The 20,627-nt window shown below is 45.5% G+C and overlaps 1 long non-coding RNA gene across 9 annotated transcripts in view; it reads left to right on the top strand.

The window, feature by feature from the left end:
- The window catches only part of LOC128852839 (uncharacterized), a 298,105-nt gene that overhangs the window by 249,218 nt on the left and 28,260 nt on the right, over positions 1-20,627 (top strand). For all 9 annotated transcript variants that reach the window (XR_008450906.1, XR_008450904.1, XR_008450901.1 and 6 more), the window contains 3 exons: positions 10,866-11,764; positions 12,594-12,859; positions 17,938-18,100. This is a non-coding gene — a long non-coding RNA (uncharacterized LOC128852839). The remainder of the gene's footprint in view (positions 1-10,865; positions 11,765-12,593; positions 12,860-17,937; positions 18,101-20,627) is intronic.

Here is a 20,627-nt window from a genome sequence, read left to right as displayed (position 1 = left end):
GGAAAGGGAGGGTGGAACCCCTTGATAAAGACGCAGAATGGGGGAAGATGATATAAAATCTCACTTCAGTATTAACAATTACTCTGTAGGCAGACGTCTTTCCCCCCAGGCTTACGTCCGTCTGGAGCTCCAACCTGCGCTGTGCCAAACAAGATTTAGCTTAAATGCCCAGCCATTTGTTTGGAATGTATCGTTGGACTACATCTTTGGTTGGTGTACAGATTTGCTAATGGCGATTTATATGGTATCTAGTCTTGAAAAGGCTTTGCTGCTTCTTTAAGCAACATGTCATTGTGTTGGTCAGGTTTCACTTTCGTTCTTTTCTGCCATCAGTAAAAACGGCATTGAAATTACCCTGTATGTGTTTTGTGAGCCTCAGCTGAGGCCCACAGGGAAGGGGCTCTGGATCAGGGACTGCGGGAATAGGGCGAAGGGGAAGGATTTTCAGCTGAAAGAGGGGAGATTGAGATGAGATCTTAGGGAGAAATGTTTTGCTGTGAGGGTGAGGAGGCCCTGGCCCAGGGTGCCCAGAGCAGTGGTGGTGCCCCATCCCTGGAGGGGTTCCAGGCCAGGTTGGATGGGGCTTGGAGCCCCTGAGCCAGTGGGAGATGTCCCTGTCCGTAAGTGGAACTGGATGGGCTTTGAGGTCCCTTCCAATCCAAACCATTCTATCATTAATTATTCTATCTAAATAAATACTCCAGAATCTGTTCAGTTCACCATCCTCAGCTGTTTCAATATAACCACAAGGAGGGTGTCCTGGAGGCCACAGATACACCACTGGAAGATCTCTCAAAATAAACCCCTATGAGTAAGGCCATCTGACCTTTCTCCTTTCCCTGCTGTGGCGTTTGGTGAACGAGACATAAACCGTCCCAGTGAAATGTTCACGCCTGCATTCTGCACCAAAATCGTGGGGGCTGACAGGTGCCAAAGCAGAGGAGGAGCCGGATGAGTGAGCTGTGGAACCTGGCCCACCACTACCATCCCACCAGTGCTACAGAGAGAAAGGGGGGTTTGCATACAGGAGTTGATGTAGGGTAGGAGCGAAGCAAATTAGTGAAATTCATCTTGTTTTCTCATAACACAAATGCCAGCGGAGCCGGAGTGATGCTGTGCAGTAGATTGCAATGAAAACATGCAGCTTGTGATAAGCTGGCAGGAGCTGGACTGAGCATAAATAGCTTAGAAACATCAGTGGGTAAAGGCAAAGTTTTTGCTTTTGTGTTTTGAAAAGACATATTTGCTATGCTTTGCTTTTCAGAATATAACACATTGTGTTAATGCCAGCAACTATTTATAACACCTTCCACTTCCCATGTGTCAATTTTCTGTCCTTACAGATGCATGTTCTCATTTTTTTTGAGCTATGGACCCGGTCTAATCATCATTAGAATGTTGTGACAGAGGAGATTTGACTTTCTCAGCATGACTAACTGGTTTCTCAAGGCGTCCTGGCTGCAGCAGAGTCCCTGTGCTGACATTCACGCAGACGGGCGGATGGTGCCCGGGATGTGTCTGGTTGCAGAGCAGACCTGGAGATCCTCAAGCCACTGTGTTTTGGCCTGATGTGTAAGAAAATTGTTTCTCAGCAAATGTTATCCTTTCTGCTAGATATAATGAGGAAAAAACAGTTAGCCATAGGAAAACAAGCCCACAGCTAAAACATGAGTTTTGGCCAAAGGCCATAATGATTTCTATCAGATATCTGTGTTTGTTCTGTACCACCTAAATCCATTTAAACTCCGTAGGAAATATTGAAGAGAGCAAACATCTGCAAATCTGATTGACTGTGGGAGGTTATAACATATATCACAACTGATAAATTGTGCTTGAAAACTGTGCAGTATGACAGCAGAAGCTGGAGGGGCGTAGCTGGAAAATGGGAAATTCCAGCTTCTAGAGCTGGAATCTGAATTTTTATATCTCCTTAGAGTCAGTTGTAAACGTGGAATAGCTCTCTTGCTCTCGAGAGAGATTTTGCATCAGGGCTACCCGTGAGCGTCAGTAGGTGTTGGGTACGCAAGAAAAGCGATCCTTCGGATGGACAGAGGAGAGTGGACACGGCATGCTTTGGAGCGCTTGGGACCACAGACTGATTCAGTGAAATCTAGTTGTTTCCTAATTCCAGTTCTGAGAATAAATAACATGATTTCCTACAGATAACTGGCTAACGTCCACTGACTGCCGAGAAGAACTTCATGTCCTACTTTGTGACTGACAGCTCAGTAATTTGAGTGGCTTTCAGCTGGGGGAGTTTCCTGGCCGGCTTCTGGGTGCCAGCACCCTTGGCATACTCTCTGCGGCTCTGCTATGACTTCCTGCTATGTGCTTTGTGTTTAACTTCCATTATTGCACTGTTTGGGAAAAGCTCATCAATGGATATGGCTAATGGGATTTATGCAAGTAAAATGCTACTCCAGAAGTCTTCTGATAAGCAGTACAGACTAGAAAAGTGCTGATTTAGGACATAAGTGGGTAAGAAGGCAATTTTCGTCGTGTGTTTGAAACTGGTTTATGCATATATCGCTTTTTTTATCTTCAGTCCAGAGCGTGACACAAGACTTCATCAAAGAAAGCTCTATGTGTTAAGCACCAACTTCATAACCATTTTTACCTATTGCTCTTCTCTGCACTCAGGGGGTCCCGGAGGAGCTCTGTGGACTTACAGGGTTAAGGCAATACTGTAATTACACAGGATTAGAATGCTTTTTCTTTAGAGAAAAGATTTGGTAAAGCAGCAAAACCAGTGACCAAGGCCAGCTGTGGCACGAACAGTGATCGTACTTCTTGGGCCAAATTCTTAAGGGGGGCCAATGAACCTTCTGTGTTCTAGAAACTTCTTTTTTGATCTCCTCTGTGCCAACTGCTTAGATAAAAGGGTTGGAGTGGCAGCAATAAAAAGAACTATTGAAGATCTTACGCATGGCACAACTATTTTACTTTGTCTTTTCTTGTTTAGTGCTTTCCCTGCTTCACGCCCGTCTACTGATATGGGAGCTGAAGACCAGGACTGGAGCTGTACCAGTATCGGAATCAGATCCAGTCTGATGAAAAATAAAGCAGTTCAGTCACATGCTGGTACTGAGGAACCGGTTACCCAAATCTTAAATCTCTCTCTGTCCACGCTGAATTTGAACGCTATAAATATGTTACATGGACTCCATGGGGTGCTCTTCTAAATCTGCTCCACGATGTTTACTAATAAGGCTCTTTTTTCTTCCTTGTGCAGCTTATCCTCCAAGGGTGATAGATGTGTCCGCACGAGCATTTTGTTCCGTTCCTATTAAGACCATTTTAAGTTCCAGGAAGAATTTTGATCTCTTTGGTCTATTATAAATACTCACAAGTTCAGGGTCACGCTGTCTGTAACCACATGCCTTTAAATCCAAATATTTGAGGTGGGATTTATGGGAGGTAGGGGCTAAGTTTACAGCAGGGTTTCCCAAACAGGGGTGTGAAAGTGCTGGGAAAGACAAGTGAAAAAACCAAATTATTAATTCCACTTCCGATGTGGGGATGTTGTATCAGGGAGGAGAGAGGATGAATGGGAAGTTTACCTGGGAGAGAGGCACAGGGCAGGGTCAAACTGGGAAGTTTACAGAACTTTAAAAGGTAAATGCAGTTATTTGTAGGTGGGAGACTAAGCTGAGTTGTTTGGCTCTTTGTTGTACTTCACCAGGGCTTACATTGTTCTCATCAAAGCTATCAGTTCAGCAGGGAGAGGCAAAGGAAAGACGACATCCCCGTTCTCATAGTGCTACCTCAGAAATCCCTGTGCCCTGTGTGAAAATCATAGAATGGGTTGGGTTGGAAGGGACCTTAAAGATCATCCAGTTCCAACGCCCCTGCCATGGGCAGGGAAACATTCCAGTGGGTCCTGTTGCTCCAAGCCCCGTCCAAACTGGCCTGGAACCCCTCCAGGGATGGGGCAGCCACCACTGCTCTGGGCACCCTGGGCCAGGGCCTCCCCACCATCAGTGTGGAGAATTTCTTCCTCAATAGCTCATCTAAATCTTCCCCTCTTTCAGCTTAAAACTGCTCTCCCTCGTCCTATCCCTACACTCTCTGAAAGAGCCTCTCCCCACCCTTCCTTGACGTGCAGTAAAGCGGGACATTACCATTCATCAATTAAACCATAAGAAAATACAATGGAATTGCTAAAAACTTGGCTGTAACCCACTTGATTAAGAAAACAATATTTTATTTGTTTCACAAAAATTCAAGGTCACCATGTTATCATAAAGTACACAAGAAAGAGAGTGGAATATATTTACATCATAGTGCCAAAAATTGGAATTACTAGAACAGGGATTACCAAAAGTGCTGTGCACTTCTTGCTTACCGAGTGGTTTCGGTTCATACAAGGGGACTCGATGGTGGAATGTTGAATGCCAAGGGAGCAATACCTGAAAGGTCTGAGGCTGAAGCATCGGACTACACAATTTCCTATTTACTGTAGGCGGTATATTTAGTAACTAATCATGTAACCCAATAATCTAAAATAGTATTTGACAAAAAGGTCAAGTGTTTAATATTAGGGCTAGGAGAGCCATAAAAATCTATAAGGAGACTGCTCCGTGGAACCACGGGCCAGATGCAGCTCCCGGCTCTGTCGTTGCAGCTCTCAGTTCCTCCTCTCATTCTATAAAAATGTCACAGTCTCTTAAGCTCAAGTGATTCCGTGCGTTTGGTGCTTCTGGAGGACGTAACTATGGAAAGCTCGGGTCCCGCTTGCCAGACCAAACAGCTCTGTCTCTGGAAGTTTCCTTGCTTTAAGTCTTGTAGGGCTTTTCAAAAAGGGTGGTGGTTTGTGGAGTAAACAAAGGTTCCCAGGAGGACGTGGAGGGCTCTGCGTTTTATGGAAATCTCATTAGACTGCAATGAAAGAGACTTTTTAAATTAAATAATTGCTTTATAAAACTTAGCAGACTTTGTGTTCGAGGTCTGTTAGCCAAATGGATCTCAGCCAGAGGGGCGAGAGGGAGGGAACCAAACTGAAAGCTGCGGTAACGGGCACAGCTTTCACACTGGTTTGGAACTTGACTAACACGTGAAGCAGCGCCGTGAGCTGCTGACCTGCAGAGCCACCTGGGCAGCTTCTGCCGTGCTTCAGAACCTCATTTCCCCTGTGAAACATAAAAACAAAACACAGAAACAGCGACTGAGACTGAATGCTCTACTTGGATCCAGTCTGCAGGACACACACATGATGGTCTCTCTAATGCTGTTCCTACACTCTGGGAGCTGGAGCACCTCTGCCATGAGGACAGGCTGAGAGAGTTGGGGTTGTTCAGCCTGGAGAAGAGAAGGCTCCGGGGAGACCTTAGAGCAGCTTCCAGTGCTGAAAGGGCCTCCAGGAAAGCTGGGGAGGGGCTTTTTCCAAGGGCCTGGAGTGATGAGATGACAGGAAATGGCTTTAAATTGGAAGGGAGAAGATTTAGATTTAGTTTAGACATTGAGAAGAAATTCTTCACAATGAGGGTGAGGAGGCCCAGAGCAGTGGTGGCTGCCCCATCCCTGGAGGGGTTCCAGGCCAGGTTGGATGGGGCTTGGAGCCCCTGATCCAGTGGGAGGTGTCCCTGCCCATGGCAGGGGTGGAACTGGATGGGTTTTAAGGTCCCTTCCAACCCAAACCATTCTGAGACTATCTTCTGCATGACACCCTTTGTGACTGTTGGCAGTTTGTTTTTTCTATTTGCCTGCAGGGACCTCAGCTGTCTTGTTTCTGCCCGTGGCATCCCACCTCAGCCATAGCTGTTTGAACCAACTTGCCTCCTTGCTGCATCTTCTGGCTGAGGAGACTGCAAGGAGAAGTGCTGGCACAGCCAAGAGAACACAGAGATGATCCACTCCGTAACTCTTTGCTGTGGTGATTTTGTAAACCCACGTGGTTAACGGCAGGTTTCCCATCTTTTTTTTTGGATTGGCTAATGTGCACTAGAGGAACAGGGGTACTTGGAAGGAAAAAAAGGAACACGCCTTTTAATTCTTATGAAAGCTTTATCATGAGAAGTCTTCTTACAACAACAGAGTGAGAACCAGTTAAATATTTTGTTTCAAAGGGATTATCCCTACCCAGCAGGGAACAGCTGGCATAGAACATTGATCCACCTCCCATTGCGGGCATGAGCCAAACTCCCGTTGGATTTGTTGGTACAGAATCAAGCCCTTCTTAAGCCCATGACCAGCTTTGCACAACTCCTGTCCCTGTCTGCTTCCCTTACAGATAGACCTGACCCTTTCCAGCCTGGAGAGCCCACGCTGAGGGGGGCTGTAGTGAAATTAGAGGCCGGAAGATGGGGAAAAAAACTTTTTAGCAGGGTCTGTAGCAATAGGACAAGGGGTGATTTTTAATCTAAAAGAGGAGAAGGTTAGGCTAGATAATAGGAAGAATTGTTCTATGCTGAGGGTGGTGAGACACCGGCCCAGGTTCCCCAGCAAAGTGGGGGATGCCCCATCCCTGGAAAGGTTCAAGTCCAGGTTGGATGGAGCAACCTGATTGAGTTAAAGACGTTCCTGCTCACTGCAGAGAGTTGGACTGGGTGGCCTTCATGGTCCCTTCCAACCCAAACCATTCTATGATTCTATGATTTTAAGAGGTAAATGAATAAAATAGTATAACAGCTTTGTCCTGCGCTATTCAGCTGTGGAGTACATCTCAAACAGCCCTGCTGACTTTGCTCTACCCGTCTGTCTGGACGGCCAAACAGCAACCTAGCGTCTCGACTCACTGAAATCAACGACTCCCTTCTTCTTTTCTGGAGTAGTGTTGTTCCTCTTTGGGTTGTGCTTCATTCCTGTGTTGAGACACCTGAAAAAGATTGCATTCTCGTGGTATTTTCTGAGTTTCTGTGCAGTTACATTGCAGTATATTTAGTAAAAGAGTACCGGTTACTGACGTGTTGAAAAATCTTGCTCCCAGATCTAAGAGCAACCCCAGGCTGCTTATTCTCTTTCCAGAGCATTCCCATCGATGCATTATAGATATGTAGAACTCTTCAGAGGATATATATTAATTAAAAAGACCCTGGACATTAGTTAGGATCCCAGCTTCTGACAGTGGCAGGCTTCCCGTCACCGGGATCCAGTCCCTTCGTGGTTATATTGTTTGAATGTGTTTGTGCCGAGTGGCAGACCCGGCGGAAGCTGGTAGTGCCTACGAATGGGGGAAAGATGGAATAATAAGTGACTGGGTTATTAAGAGCCTTATTGTATGTGACAGTGAAAAAAAACGGGGGTTGTACCCTCATATGTCATCTAAAAGTTAGTACTGTGAACAAGATGTTTTCATATCCTTTCTAATACTTTGAGATAGAGCAAAATTTATCATCGCTATCTTCATTTTAGTCAGTTAATAATGAATGATCAGTGAAACATTTTGGAATAGGAAAAGCTGGATGATTCATATAACCTCTGCTGTGGAAGGTTTTCAAAGTTTAAAGCGTACAAAGAGAAGCACCGGTAGCTTTATCTTCTGCGTGATGTATAAAAGCCAAGAAATTATGTAGGAGAGCTGAGAAGTTTTAATTGAATAACACAGCTTGTGAGATGGTCATACAGGTTTGATTTTTTTGATAATCAGATTGAGTTTCACTGTTCAGCATTTGCATGAGTTCTCAAACAATGAAACTGTCTTTGTGGGCATTTCTTTTCACTGAAAGTCATCCTTTGATGGTAGTGGTGTGACTGTGAGTGGTGTGTAACTGCGATTTTTAACTCCTGGTGAAGGTGCTGTGTGAAAACCTGTGTTTCTTCTTCTTTATTAGAACTGATAGAAGGTAAAAGATGTGAAGGGCTATTCATAAAGGCTTGTGGTGATAGGACGAGGGGGAACGGGTACAAACCGGAGAGGAGCAGATTTAGACTGGACATAAGGAAGAATTTCTTCACGCTGAGGGTGGGGAGGCCCTGGCCCAGGGTGCCCAGAGCAGCGGTGGCTGCCCCATCCCTGGAGGGGTTCCGGGCCAGGTTGGATGGGGCTTGGAGCCCCTGAGCCAGTGGGAGGTGTCCCTGCCCATGGCAGGGGTTGGAACTAGACAGGCTTTAAGGTCCCTTCCAACCCAAACCATTCTGTGATTCTATGATTCTATGCAAGAGTCCAAAGTCTTGCTCAACTCTTTATGGCTAACAAGGAACCCAGACATTTGCCGTTAGGCACACACCTCTGATAAGTCTGCAGAAGGAATAAAGGGGCAAATTCTCTGCTGAAATAAGAACTACAGCTTCTTCAGTGTCCGTTGACCTCCCGCTGCCTGTTTCAGCAGAGACCGTGACTACTAAAAGCTGAGGTACAGAGACGCGTCTTTACCTTTCCAAACTGCGTAGTCCATGTTTGGAGGTTTGTTTACTCTTCGTGCCAGTGCACGGAAAGAAGCACTGCATGGTGCATTCATGACTTCTTAAAGCTTCAACTTTCAGAGCCTGTGAGTGGGGAATTGTGTCTCATTCAGGTGTATTATTCTGTAATCACAGAATCATTATGGTTGGAAAAAATCTCTAAGATCATCCAGTCCAACACCATCGTGCCTACTAAACCACGTCACGACATGAACCCCTCCAGGGATGGGGACTCCACTGCTACCCTGGGCAGCCTCTGCCAGGGCTTCACCACTCTTTCAGTCAACAGACTTTTCCTAATATCCAACCTAAACCTCCCTTAGCACAACTGGAGGCCATTTCCTCTTGTCACAGAATCACAGAATCACAGAATCACAAGGTTGGAAAGGACCCATTGGATCATCGAGTCCAACCATTCCTAACACTCCCTAAACCATGTCCCTCAGCACTTCATCCACCCGTTCCTTAAACACCTCCAGGGAAGGTGACTCGACCACCTCCCTGGGCAGCTGTGCCAGTGCCCAATGACTCTTTCTGTGAAGAATTTTTTTCTGATATCCAACCTGAACCTCCCCTGACGGAGCTTCAGGCCATTCCCTCTTGTCCTGTCCCCTGTCACTTGGGAGAAGAGCCCAGCTCTCTCCTCTCCACAACCTCCTTTCAGGTAGTTGTAGAGAGTAATAAGGTCTCCCCTCAGCCTCCTCTTCTCCAGGCTGAACAACCCCAGCTCTCTCAGCCGCTCCTCGTAAGACTTGTTCTCCAAAGACTTGTTCTCGTATGACTTGTTCTTGTCCTGTCACTCGTTACTTGGTTGAAGAGACCACCACCCACCTCGCTACAACCTCCTTTCAGGCAGTTGTAGACAGTGATGAGGTCTCCCCTCAGCCTCCTCGTCTCCAGGCCAAACAACCACAATTCCCTCAGCTGCTCCTCATAAGACTTGTGCTCCAGACGCTTCTCCAGCTACATTGGCCTGATAACAATTGTTATTCCTTTTGCATCTTTTTCTCAAGTAAAGCTCCTGACTGTGAACGAGTGGCCGTGCTGGACCACTGTTCTGCACTCATGTTGCAGTCCCTGTGCTTTTGCGTTGTTAGAGCTGCTTCTTTCGAAGTTTATGGCTGTCTAAAAATATACAATATTGTAATTATGAGGAGAGATTGTTGTTGAGAGTCACGTACTCCTTTTGTGTAACTATGTACTTACATGAATAGGGCAAAGATCTGTTTTTCTGACCACAGGAAAAGTCAAACAAGGAGAATAATAAAAGAGTTTCTATCCCATTGTCCGCGAGACCTCTTTCAGCCCATTCCTTATGCTCATGCTTGGCCTCTCGTAGGGATGCACGTCTTGCCGTCTTTCTCCATTTCTTCATCACTTCCATATCTTTTCTCCCCACTCCACTCTGGTGGTCTCAGAGCAACGCTCAGAAGATACGCTTCTGCCAGAGTTCAAGCCTCTGATCAGAGTGGCCTCACCTTTGCTGTGTGCCACAACACGTGCCTGCGCGTTGCTTTGAAGGCCAAATATCTTCACGGAGGAGTTGAGTCGTTCTTCCCAGTTAGCTCAGCTGAAGGGCAGGGACTACACCACCAGCTCTGACAACATTTCCTCCGTCCGGTTCTGCCTCTGTTTTCTGTCACCATTACTCCCATAACTCCCTGCTGTCGTAAAAAAGCAACCCTGGAAAGAAGAGGAATAAACACAGAGTGCTTTAGAATTGTATACTAGGAATAATTAAACTTTTAGTAAGAGGCTTCTGTCATTTCTCTATTTTTACTCACCGTGAGGAGGACAGCATGTTCTCATCTCTGCGGAGTCGCATAAACGACTTGATTAAAGTGCACATTACCGAGCTGAATCTGGGCATTTGGAACTTCCTTGCTGTTTTCTAAAGGTATTTGTATGATAGATGAGGAAAAAAATGTCCTATGCTTATTTCCTCTCGTTATGATGTGGATATATTTTCCACACATTTGCAAATAGAGTAAAGAACAAGAGTTCTTCAGCTATTTAAAGCCTTTGAAAGAAGAAAGGCAGTTTAGATTACCAGCAGCCTACAATGTGCATGGCACAAAAATGTCAGTTTTAATGGCAAAGTTCAGGATAAAACTGTGTCAGCTAATTTAATCATTTACCATGAAATACCAGTTATCTTAATCTTACATGCAGTCCTTAAGTCTGCTGCATATTTTTGTGTAATTGAATCCTGACCCTAAAAGGGAGGAAGCAAGGAATTTGCTTTTTGGTGAACAGTTAGGCTCTAAACGTTCCTGTTTATAAATTGTATTTGCGGCATTGTCAGATATTTTAATACTGAGCAGCTAATATTTCTGATGAGTCTATTTTTTCTCTGTTTCGTATTTGTTTTCCATGCTGCAGAAATCGTATTAGTATTCAGTTTCTCTGGAACTTAACCGAGTTCTCTGGAAAAAGTGCAAATATTGTTCCCAGAACTTAAGGCAAATAAATTAGTATCTAACCCAGATGACACATTTTATTCGTGTGGTTTGCTTTCCATCTAGATACCTGATGTATTACTTCAGCAGAAAATTCAACAAGGCCAAGATGTCTTCATTTTCCTCGGGAGCACGAGCCGTAAGAGCAGTGCGGTGGAAGTATTGGTCTTCCGTGGCCAGCCGGCGAGAGCCCATCGACAGCTGTGATGAGCAGAGCAGACACGGGGAGACAGGAGGCAGCTGAAGCCAAAGAGGACCCACGCCTGGAGCCGCGCGTGTGTGATTGGAGCAGAGAGAGGCCAGGACCCAAGGAAATCCCAGCAGCAAGGGAAAAAAACAGATTGACTCTCAGTGACTCATTTAGCTCCTGGATTGGACAGATCTCTCCCCTGCTGGCAATTTGGCTGAGCATCAATGGACAGATACCAGGATGAATAGCTTAAAATAATTAGGGGTTGGGAATCTGCAAAACTGCTAGCCATCCAATTCTTTACTGTGCGATGCGAGGCACAAAAAAGAAATTACATTTAGGTTATTAAATATTAAGTCAGTGGATTTACCTCCATTTGGTCCAGAACAGGAAACTGGCTACAATTCAACATTTATATCATTGTGTTGATGGCCTGTTTATCGCTGAACCAGTGAGTGCCTTCTGGCAGGTCAAGCTCTCAGACACATTGGGGCGAATGTGTGTTTAATTTCTCCCAAACAGAAGAATTAATGTAATAATAATTAACACAGATGAGAACAGAATTAAAATCAAGTACAGTCAAGAGTTCAGTTTAATGCCAGGCGTCTCCCGTTCTGGATGTTCTGGGGCCAGATTCGTTCCTGTTGGAGGTAGCGAGGATTTTGCCGTTGGCGCTGATGGAAGCCGGAGCCTTCAATGCGGAGAGACAAGATTCCCAATACTTTCTATTTAATGCTCAAACCAGAAGCAACAGGCTCGTTTAGTATCAGTAAAGGTCAGTTAAAATTATAGAGACATCCTTTGGAGCAAATCCTCTGCCTTCTATTTGCATATTTATGAACTAGAGATTACGACAGGCTATTCCATTTATTAGAGCAGCGTCACTGTAGTTAATAGTCTGTCAGTATTTCCATTATAAACCCCGTTTTTCAGTGTTTTAATATCTCAGCCATTTAAAATCACATCAGGAAGCAAGTTGGTCTTATGTTGTTGGCCAGGTGCAGGTTTTTGTTTTGGGATTATTTTCAGTAGTGAGATACTGTTTACCATATATGCAAATGAGCCACCGTTATTTCTAGAGTCCTCAGCACAGGGAGGACATGGAGCTGTTGGAGCGAGTCCAGAGGAGGCCACGGAGGTGATCCGAGGGCTGGAGCAGCTCCTGTATGAGGACAGGATGAGGGAGTTGGGGTTGTGCAGCCTGGAGAAGAGAAGGCTCCAAAGAGACCTTAGAGCAGCTTCCAGTGCTGAAAGGGGCTCCAGGAAAGCTGGGGAGGGGCTCTGGATCAGGGAGTGCAGGGAGAGGATGGAGTGAGATGGTTTTCAGCTGAAAGAGGGGAAATTGAGTTGAGATTTTAGGAAGAAATGTTTTGCTGTGCGGGTGGGGACCCCTGGCCCAGGGTGCCCAGAGCAGTGGTGGCTGCCCCATCCCTGGAGGGGTTCCAGGCCAGGTTGGATGGGGCTCGGAGCCCCTGATCCAGTGGGATGGATGGGCTTTAAGGTTCCTTCAAACCCAAACTATTTCATGGTTCTGTGATTCTTTGATTTCTGTTGGGGGAAAATAGCAAATTGCCTAAGTTCATCGTGGCTTTGTTTTACTTTAGGAAAGAAGGGAAAAGAGGGATTTGACCAATCGTGTCAACTGAGGCTTCGCGTTTGAAGAATTTCTTAAACAACTGCTCTCAGAAGAAAGTGCTTCTCGACAGGAATCAGGTTGCTGCATACTTGCCGGTGGTGCCCTGGGTGTACGGATGAGGATGGTTCCTCTGCCCCTCAGAGATTTCTTGTCTGCCAGAAGCATGGGCAAGGCACACCAGGAAAGAAAGCATTGAACATAAGAGAAGAGACTTAAGAAGCAGTGGAAGCCCAGGTTAGGAATTAAAAAATCTGTCTTTTTTTAAGTGTCTTCCAGCTGCAAAGAAGGGCAGCACAAAACTGAGTTTATTGCTGATACTTGGGATAGAGAAAAGGGATTTGGGGAGGGGGCAGTTGTGAAGCTGCCTTGCACATGTCCATGAACTGAGCAGTATTGTTTACTTCAGCAGCCTCACAACAGCAGGGGCAAATGTTTAGACTGAAATGCCAATTTTTAACTCTCCAAGGCAGCAAAAAGTTGCTTGTCAGTAAAGAAGCTGCTCTTGGCACTATAACCTCTTGCCTCATGAAAAGAGAAACAGCCCAATATGAAATTCCTGGGCAGTGATTTGTTCTCAAGGCCTTGAAAAACTACTGCCACCACAGTAACTGAAAAGTTAAAAATCAAATTTGTTAAGAGGAAAAAAAAAATGAAGTTTTGTGCAAAATGGCTGTTGCTCTTCACTGTTGCCCAACAAACACATAGTTGAAGGTGAGAACACTGTTAAACATTTCTCCCTAAGGTCTCGTCTCAATCTCCCCTCTTTCAGCTGAAAACCATTCCCCTCATCCCATCCCTGCACTCCCTGATCCAGAGCCCCTCCCCAGCTTTCCTGGAGCCCCTTTCAGTCCTGGAAGCTGCTCTAAGGCCTCCCCAGAGCCTTCTCTTCTCCAGGCTGAACAACCCCAACTCGTACAGGAGGTGCTCCAGCCCTCAGATGGTCTTTGTGGCCTCCTCTGGACTGGCCCCAGCAGATCCATGTCCTTCCTGTGCTCACGACTCCAGATGAGCTCTCACCTGAGCGGAGTAGATGGGGAAAATCCCCTTTCCTTGCCCTGCTGGTCACAGGCCGGGATACTGTTGGCAGATGAACGAGTTTAGAAGTTACAGTACATAAACAGTTTTTTTCGATACATGTAAGACGTGGTTACAACAAAAAGTCTGTGATCATAAAGCTCCGAAATCCAAACGGTGAGCCGGACTCTGCATCTGGCCACTCATCTTCATCACAGGGACCAAGAGCCTGGATCAAGGCACTCCACTCCAGCTTGTGGAAAATCTGTTCCGAATCCAAGTTTCTTGAGCTCATCAGTAGCATTTTCTTAAAACAATGGTATTGGGATATTTTTGTAGGTAAGTGCATTTTCCAGGTTCCTTCCAGAACTGCCATTGCAAAGAACAATATTCCTTCTCCAGGCACGTCAGAGTGCTTTTTCAGCCAAAAATTATCTCTGGTTGTGATAAGTGATGATAACTCAGAAGCAGGCAGACTACAGACATTCTGACTGTGCTGAATACCAAATGACTTCCACGGTTTCATAAAGCAGGTGTAGCCCAAAGTGGCAGTGGGAGAGGGAGGGTCTGCCAAACGTAGGTTTAAAATGTATGAAGCAGCAAGTGTTATACGCTGTCTGCTGGAAGGTGAGTCCGTGCTCAGTAAGCTGTCTTCACTACATATATCTGTTATATTTTGGGTTCAATGCGCAGTGACGTAAAACCTTACGTAACCCATCTCAGTGCATCTTTGAATATTAAAAATACCCGTTATTATGTAATTAGTCAACAGGATGTGTGTAATTGTGTAATACCAGCATTCCTGGGTGTGGTTAAGTAGGTAGGTAGGATGCCAGCGCTCATCTAGACGTAGTGCTATGAAATTACACAACACTAGACACCCTGGGTGGGTACTCTAATTATATTTTACATCTAAACAATGGCTGCATTAGCAAAATAGAACTCATTCTTCTTAGAAACATCTTCCTGCAGGCATGGATCATAGCAGATGATGATGATAGTATTGCCCAAATAGAGTATCTCCCATCTCCCGAGGGACACATAAACATAAAGACAGGAGGCAGAAACCAGGCAAAGAGAGCCCTTCATCCACTTGTGGCGTGAAGCCACATCAAAATGGGCCTGTGACAATTCCTGAATCATGCATTAGGATAACTGAATGCAGAAGATGACAGGAAGGACTTTTTCTCGTGAAGAATCACATGAGGCTAACCAGAAAGCTGACTAGAACTGTTATAGTTTTATGACTTAACAGACACCAGGACCATCCTTAAACCATGGTGGAAACAGAACCACACAGTGAATCAGACTCTTTTCTGAGCTTACCCAGGGATCTAGGTTACAGCCATCAAATGGCTCGAGCGTTTCAGTTAACTGATCTCTGCTAAGACTTATTGCCAATGTGGTACAAAAGTATTCGACGCTCCTGGCCAAAACCTCGCTGCCTGGTCGTCACTCATCCTTCCCGTGGTACAGCTGCAGCGGCTGTCAGGCCTGCGCTTCAGGACCAGCAACACAGAGATGGTGAGATCTTCAGTACAGACTGGAAGGGTGGACAATGCTTTTACGTGGCTCACCAGTATATTCTCTCTTTCGATATCAACCTAAGTGAAAAATCCAGGAGAAGAATGGAAAGGTGAAAATTCCAACACCAAGAAAAAATAACCAACCTCTAAGCTGTGACTCATTATAAACATAAAATATTGGAGCCTAAAGCTGGGCTTTTTTTTTTAATGTGCTTGGGTGGAGATGGGTGAGGTGCCCTCTGAGGGTGATTTTATCTTTTACTTTTGAGTCTGAAGGTCTTGGATGTGGTTTGGCGAGTTCGTAAAGCTATTTGTGATAAAGTTGAGCTGCCGTCTGGAAACGTTACATAGAGAGATCTAAGAAAGCTAAAGGAAAGACCTGCAGATGCTGGAAGAAGAGTCAGCAGAGCACATGAATGAGGTTAAAATTGCAGACAATTAGCTACTAGATGACTCCTACTAAATAAATCATCAAAGACTTGACTACTGCTTCCAGGTTTCCGCAACAGTATTGGCTCATTGGAGCAGCCAAGAAGATGTTAATTTGGCCAAAGTTTTAGGAATTTGCTGTTCTTATTTGAATTAACTAATCAACCAACAAGGCTGATACACTCTCTTTTGCCAAGGCTATAAAGCAGGGCCTTGATGCTCCTAGGGAAGATAGTATATTTATTGCTCAGGATCAAGGGCCGCATGATAGGTTTTTTATGTTAAATGAGAGCTACATGGGAAAGAAAAACAGCCTGAGCTTGTCATGGAATCTCTCATCTTATTTCAGCACTCAATAAAGCACTTTGCTTGCCCAATTTAATAAAGAAGCACAATTTCTTTTTCCTGTGTGCCTCCACGGATCAGGTCTAGCTCTGATCTCATTCACAGCTTCATCCAAGACCCAAAGTAAAGGGAAAATATTCCCCTTGCTTCCAACAGGCATCTGGTCGGTCTCGTACTGTGGTTTTACTTAAATGTAAACTCGGTGCTGAGCTTCTCAAGAAAAAGAAGGATAAGGGGTATGAAACGGGACTCTGTGCACTCAGCTTTCCACCCTGCTGTCACTCGCTGCTGGTGGGACCAATCCTTTGGGTTGACAACAACTTCTTAATTTGGCCTTTCTGCAGGGTTGACTGGTCCAAAAATGTGCTCACCTTGCCCACCTTCATTGTCACATCTGGGCCGCTCACCGCAGCTGGGCGCTCTTTCACTGCTTGAGATTTACTTGTTGTGATCAGCTTTGGAACGTCACTGCTGCGAAGGTTCTGTTCTTCCCGGCACCTCTCCGGAGGTTCAGTGAAGGCAGGTAGGGTTCACCTTGGTTGAAAAGTAGATTGCACGTGTCACTCTAATCAATGGAAATACGCAAAGCGTTGGTTGAATTTAATGGGAAATTGGAATACTTAAATTGTCACAAGGCCAGTTTGTACCATGTGGACTTCAGGCATTGTAGCTGAACCTCACCCCGTGTTGAGGGGCAGCTCATGGCCTACTTATCACCTACTGGCAATTTAAACTGTCTTCAGAATGAGAATTAACTGGTGCATAAGCCTCGCACTCTCACCCCGTGCAGGAGTGTAAAAAAGGAACCTGGTTTGGAAAACACTAGGGAGAAACACTGAAGTTTTACACATCAAAAAGGCTAATTAGAAATGCTTTTCTTTTATAACAAATAAGCCAAGCATATTGACATTAATTATACGAAATACTCAAGGTTTGGAATAATCTGTTGAAGAGCACAGATGTATACCAAATCCTATGCAAATGAGCGTAAGCAACTGTTCTTCAGGTAACACATTTATTTATAAAAATAAGCTATGTGTTTGGGTTTCTTTTTAATAGGTAGAACATCATTAAAAGTCCCTCTCTGTGTTGCTTTTACTTGGTGTAGTGAGATAGTTGTGCCTGTCCAGCACAGCCTAACGTACATTCCAGGAGCTGGGAGCAGGTCCTTCCCGTACCTGAGTTAGTAGTACCCTGTCAGCTTTCCTGGAATTACGTCACCGTAACTGGGAGCAGAATTTGTCCTCCTCTGGTGGTAAATTCCTTTTGGTTTCAGGAAAGCTAATAGAATTCTTAACTGCATTTATATTTTTCAGCCTGTGTCCCTGAGCTCAGCAGTGACAGAGGTGTTTAAAGACAGCGCTGTGATGGTGATTTGCTGTGTTGCCCATTAGTGTTGTAGGTAGAGAGTCTTAATAACATTGGGAAGAAAGCTTCATCTATCCCTTCTTTTACCTTGGCTGGCTGTGAAGAGGTCTTCTTATTTTTGATAGCTTTACTTCACGGTGGAAGAGTTGTGTGTCAGGGTCGTAGCAGGCAGGCTCAGCAAGCTGAATCGCTCTACCTCAAATGCTCACATACGTCTGCTCCATCCCCTGTTCCTTCCGTCTTAGGTTCTGCTTCTGTACAGGTGAAAGACACTTCACTTTCCAGATCAAATTTCCCTGCTGAATCTGCCAAATATTCACTTAAGGATGCCCCTTAAATGAGATGAGATATCCAGCCTGCACAGGAGCTGCTCTGTGGTCGTCATAGATTGTCTCCTGGCTGGGCTGTGCTGGGACTGAGAAGCTCGCTGGAGCCTGCTCCGCAATCTCCAAACCATCCTACAACAAACAGCCTTTGCACTTTTGCACTTAGAAAGAACCGTCTGCAAGGGCAAATGTTGGTAGCAAATAGTTATTGTCTCTCACCACCACCTGGGAACATTGATGTTGTGCTGGTTCAGGTGCTTTGAATTCTCCCAATTAACCTAACAATCTTCTTAACATGTCACAGGTGTTTCCAGAGCTACCATGTCTGCACAAGTTCCAGAAAGCTCGTGGTAAAGCATCTGCCTTCACCTCCCACGCTCGAGCCCATTAAAGGATTTGAGGAAAATTATTCAGTGCTGTGGGCAACGAAGAAGAGACGTGAACTGTTCACATCGGGCCTCTAAAAAGTAAGAAAAATTATTTTTGTGCTCTAAAACGGTAGCAACAATCTCTGTATGTTCTCTAGATCTATCAGCAACTGGCCTCCTGTCTGTCTTGGAGTTGTTGCTCCAGCAGGTCTGGACAAAACTGCCTAAGCCACAGATAGCTTGGCACTGGTGGCGTTCCCTGGAAGGGTACCAGGCCAGGCTGGATGGAGCTTTGGGCACCCTGATCCAGCGGGAGGTGTCCCTGCCCATGGCAGGGGATGGAACTGGGTGGGCTTTAAGGTCCCTTCTAACCCAAACCATTCCATGATTTCAAGAAAGCGAGAGAGGAGCCTGAATCTCTTACTGGGGAACTGGGGAAGCAGGAGCTTACAGTGAAGAGAAAGTCCTCTACCACCCCAAAAAATTGGCTAAGCACTAGTCAGAGGTTTCTCATGGGGCTTTCCTGGAGGCCACTTCTGCCCCGTGGGTGACATCCCTGTCCCTCCTGGAGCCTGGCAGGACACTGAGAGTGCCAAGCACCTCTGACTGGTGGGGGGTCACCAGGGAGGGAGGGTTGTGCCAGTTAATTTTCAGCACTTTGGTGGTTTCTGCACCCCATGGTAACCTCCGCGAGTCCTGCAGTGAAGGAGGAGTGTCTGGGGACCTGTGGTGGAGGCTGGAAGCTATTTATTTGAGCTCTTCTTTCTCTGAGCATCAGGCGCGTTACTCCTCTAGTTCCCTTTCGACACGGTGCCATCGCTCGTCCCGGCCGGGCAGCTCAGCGGCAAAAGGAGAGGATCCTTTTGCCCATCGCTGTCCCATAAATCAAGCCCCAAACCTGTGCCCTGTAAAATGTGAGAAAAATGAGAGATTCGATTATCCATATGGATCACTTTGGAGTTATTCCAGATTGCTTCATTAATAGCAATCAAAGACATCACTCTAATGGATTTTTTATCCTCAAAATTATGATCATGAGGAATTTGTTCTGGCTATTGATTTTGAAAAGGCTTTTGATTCTCTTCAATAGCCTTAACTTATTTCAGATTTAGGTAGGATTTGGTCTTAAATATGTTAGATAGGTCAATCTCCTTTATTCAAATCCAGAGTTATGTTAAAACTAATGACCGTAGTTTGAAGATGATTTATATACTGGGGCTTAGGCAGGAGAGTCCTTTTTCTCTGATACTTTTGATGTTACAGAGGAGCCTTTGTTTTGGGAGAAATCGGTGTTTTCAATGGAAAAGGCAGTGATGTTTTCCATTCTGCCTTTAGCTGGAGAATAAGTTATTTTTTTTAATGAAGATTTTTAGATATTATGCTGGAAGACACTGAATGTTCATGTTTCTTCTTTGTTAATTGGGATAAAACTCTTAAAACCATTAGGCGATTTAAATGTAGCTCTATTTGAGCAATATCCTTTATTGGATCCCCCATTATCCTTTAAACATCTTGGTGTGCAAGGGATAAAATTAGAAAGAATTTGTTTGCTTTAAATTGCCAGCCTCTGCTTGATAAAACTATTAGCTCTTTAGCTAATTGGACTGCTCTTCCATTATCATTAATTGGCAGAATTGATACAATTAAAATGGGGGCTTTATCTAAAGTGTTTGTGGTTTTTTTCCCGAGGTATTCCCATCAAGTTCTCTGACACGTTCAGGGAGCCTTGTATTCTGCAATTAGTTTTGTTTTCAGGGTTAGAGGTAAATTTCGGGTTCATTTTGAAGCTCTGTGGCTTCTCGGAGTCAGCTGGACGGGCTCCTGCTAATTCGATTGTTGGGTTTGGCTGCCCTGGCGTACGTAGCGTGTTGTTTCATGATTCAGACAGTCCCCAGCACATGGAGCGCGTGTGGCAGCGCGACCACCGGCCGAGCAAAATCAACCACCGGCCGAGCAAAATCAGGCCCTCGGAGCACTCCACCGCTTCACAGAAGGTCACAGCCAGGCTGAGTCCTCCAAAATGCTAAACACCCATTGTTCTCTGACCCACCAAAGTATTTTAACTCAGCCATAACTTTTAAGCACACGTACGGTGACGCCAATTAGCTCACTCATACCAGTAAAGTCAAACAAAGTCTGGCTTGGTTGGGGCCGTGGCAATCATCACCTTGTTGGTTTGAGGCTCCCGTGTGAATCCTTCGCAGAGCAGCACATGTTCTGCTCACACCTCGGCTGGCGCTGCCCTCCAAGTCATCAGGGCTTTGAGGGGAGACTGCCAGTCCTTCTCTTCCACTGTCATCAAAGCATCAAGGAACCGCACCCTCCCTTCCTGCCATCCCTGGTGGATGTGCTGTCTTTTTTAGGCTTCTGGGGCAAACCACGCTTCTCCCTCCGAGCCTGACGATTCCTGCCAGCCGTTAGCCTCAAGGGAATGAGTGGGCTGCAAGAGAATTAAAAGCAAACCGGGCCCCTGTCAGGAGGAGGTCTCGTTGACAGGGCCTCTATGGCCAGAATTGGTCGCCTGGGTCTGCCTTTTGCACCAAAGGCTGAGAAATCCAGAGGATGATGGATCGGGCCGGACCAGGAGGATGTCACCCCTCCCATACGTACTGGCTGGGGGCAGTTA

The sequence above is a fragment of the Cuculus canorus genome, chromosome 8 (genome assembly GCF_017976375.1).
Source record: "Cuculus canorus isolate bCucCan1 chromosome 8, bCucCan1.pri, whole genome shotgun sequence".
Lineage (NCBI taxonomy): Eukaryota > Metazoa > Chordata > Aves > Cuculiformes > Cuculidae > Cuculus > Cuculus canorus.
This window is presented reverse-complemented; position numbering and strand designations above follow the sequence as displayed.